Genomic DNA, 3138 nt, shown 5'->3' with positions numbered 1-3138 from the left:
ATTACTCTTTTTAAACCCATTTTCAGTCAGTTCTACATTTTTTGGGGTAACGAATTCCAGAGACCACAGATTATGGGATTTTAAGGCTGAGTGATCTTTGAACTCTCTTCTATCACACTTATTTTACTGATGGGGAAATTGTGATTATTGTTTGTTGTGGAAAGCAATATGACTTCCTCTTATTTGCCTCCAAATGATCTCGCACAGCTTTCAAGTTCAGTTCAGTTCAGTGAATCTTTATTAAACATCTATTATGTGCCAGGCTCTGGGCAAGAGCTGCAGGTGTGGCAGTGAAGAAGATGCCATTCCTGCCCTCAGGGATGTCACAGTCTAGGGATAAAAGGACATACAGAGAGATAATAGCTCTGCTGCTGCTGCTGCTGCTGCTAAGTCACTTCAGTCGTGTCCGACTCTGTGTGACCCCATAGACGGAAGCCCACCAGGCTCCCCCGTCCCTGGGATTCTCCAGGCAAGAACACTGGAGTGGGTTGCCATTTCCTTCTCCAATGTGTGAAAGTGAAAAGTGAAAGTGAAGTCGCTCAGTCGTGTCCGACCCTTAGTGACCCCACGGACTGCAGCCTACCAGGCTCCTCCATCCATGGAATTTTCTAGGCAAGAGTACTGGAGTGGCTTGCCATTGCCTTCTCCGGATAATAGCTCTAGTGCTTGATAAGGACAGGGACAGAGGTGAGCACAGGGTACTGAACATACAGGAGAAGGGCCCCTGCTCTGAATACGGGCAGCTTGGAAGAGGCTTCCTAGAAAGATGTCCTGTGAGCCATATCTCGAAGGGCGAAAAGAAATGTGTCAGGTGAAGATGTCCTGGGAAGGCATGCTGGGCAGAAGGAACAGCATGGGCAAAGTCATGGAAGTAGAAATAGCATGGCTTATTGGAGGAACTCCCCTGGAGTAGGAAATGGCATTCCACTCCAATTTTCTTGCCTACAAAATCCCATGGAGAGAGGGGCCTAGCAGACTACAGTCAATAGGGTTGCAAAGAGTTACACGACTGAGTGACTGACTATGTACTGGAGGAACCATATATGGTGTTGGGACTTAAAAGAGGGAAGTGGTGAGGGGTGAACGTGGAGAGGAGGGCAGGGGAAAAATGACAGCACACCCGAGGTGGAGCTGGTATGGCCAAAGGCCGCCTTTACCTTACTGGGTTTGGTGAGCCTCCTTGTTTACTTTCTCTGTCTTCTCTGGGCTAAGAAACCCCAGCACATCCCCTTGGCCTTCCTCTTTACAGGCTCAGCTACTCGGTTGTGCCCAACTCTTTGTGACCCATTGGACTGTAGCCCACCAGACTCCTTTGTCCATGGGATTGTTCAGGCAAGAATACCAGAGTGGGTTGCCATTTCCTTCTCCAGGGGATCTTCCTGACCCAGGAATGGAACCAGTGTCTCCTGCATTGCAGGTGGATTCTTTACCTGCTAAGCCATCGGGGAAGCCCCTTTCAGTCTTAAGAGGCCTAAATCGTGTGAAGGACGAGCCTGTCCTTCAAGGTGTGGGTTTGGATATGCAGGAAAAGTCAGCCTTGATTTGCAAGATTTGCCAATTACTATGGTGTAAACACTTCCAACAGCAAGGATTTCAAGCTATCAATGCAACATCACTGGTCATGGAGTTGGGAAGAGATATACACTGTTGGGTTTCATAAGCCAGATCCAGCAGAGCTTCTGGGCTGCATGTGTGGTCTGAAGAGGTAGCCTACTCCTACTGACTTGCATGATGTAGGGACCCTTATCACTCCCATTTTATAGACTGGGAAGCTGAGGATCAGAAGGTGGTTTCCTGCCTGTGATCACACAGCCACTGACAGAGAGGGGCAGCCTGGGCAGCCTGACTCCAGAGCCTGAGCTCTAACCAGGATATTGCTCTCTTCCCATTCCAACAGGGTGGCTGTATTGAAGTGCGTGAGCTGCATCAGTGGCATTAGCCTTCAAGTTCCAGCCCATTTCCAGATGACTCTCCAGTTGACATTTGGCTCTGTATAGTTCTCCCATCTGCCAGGTGTTTCTCACCCCCATCCATGCTAGAAAGATGTACTCTAACAGTCCCCATTGGATCCACCTGGCACAGCCAGGGGACCTGCAAGCAGGAGGGGAGCCAGAAAGGTCAACTGAGACAGAAGACAGATCGTGGTGGTGGAGTGGGCACAGAAATGCCTAGACCTGGAGTCTGTCCCTAAAAATTGGTTTTTCACAGCCCAGATGCTGTGTCTAGCACTGAGAAGCAATAGTAACAGCACATTTCTGCTACTCACGACACAGTAATGGTAATTTGTTATGAAATCATTAAGCCTAAGTATATGATCTGGAGTCTTGAACAAAACAGGTGGCTGGCTCTCTTTGGGGATGGAAGGAGGGAAACCAAGAAGACAGAAGGAAAGGAGAGGGCAGGCAGGGCATGCTGGAGGGAGTGAGGTGCGGGAGGGGGCTGGCATGGTTGTGAGAAAACACACGAGACCCCAGGCTTGTGTCTGAGCCCGTGTTATGACTTGCAGTGGCGGGGGGACGGGGCGGTGTTACCATGTCATCAATAATAATAACACTTATCAAGGTATTGTCTATAGTTGTAATTTTTGAGGTTTCAGGGGTTGTGGCTTACAAGTAACGCTTAGCTCTCAATTATTAAGGCTGATGGGGGTTGGAGAGGTGAGAACTGGCATAGGAAGGGTACTCTGGGTGCTTTTGATGGGAGCTCTGCCCCTTCCTGACCTGGCTGCTTGCTGCTCAACATCCAGAACTGTGTGTGTGCATGTTTATGGACCACTGAGTGCACGCCTATGTATATATGTGTACCTGCATATGTGTATCTGTGTGTGTGTATGTGTGCATGGCTCTCCTACTCTTCCCCCTTCCTACCAGGAAAGCAGCTAGACAGAGGCCAAGGGGTGATGGGGGAACCAAGAGCCAGGTAGGAAGACATCGCCTTCCTAAAACCCCAGGTGTGCCTGGGGAATCCCAGGCCCCCTCTTCACTGATCTCTAAGTCAGTTGCAGTTAGAAATGGAAATGAATTCAGTAGGGTCCCATTTCTTTGGAACTCCCTTTGCACACAGTGGGAGCTTAATAAATATTTGATGACGGTTCTGAACCTGGGAAGCCAGCAGCTGTTCCCAGCTCTGACTCTCAGA

This window comes from Moschus berezovskii, chromosome 4, assembly GCF_049115385.1.
Source record: "Moschus berezovskii isolate FMDL1 chromosome 4, NW_MosBer_1.0, whole genome shotgun sequence".
NCBI classification, from domain to species: domain Eukaryota; kingdom Metazoa; phylum Chordata; class Mammalia; order Artiodactyla; family Moschidae; genus Moschus; species Moschus berezovskii.
The sequence above is the reverse complement of the archived record's forward strand: the minus strand, read 5'-3'. Positions refer to the sequence as shown.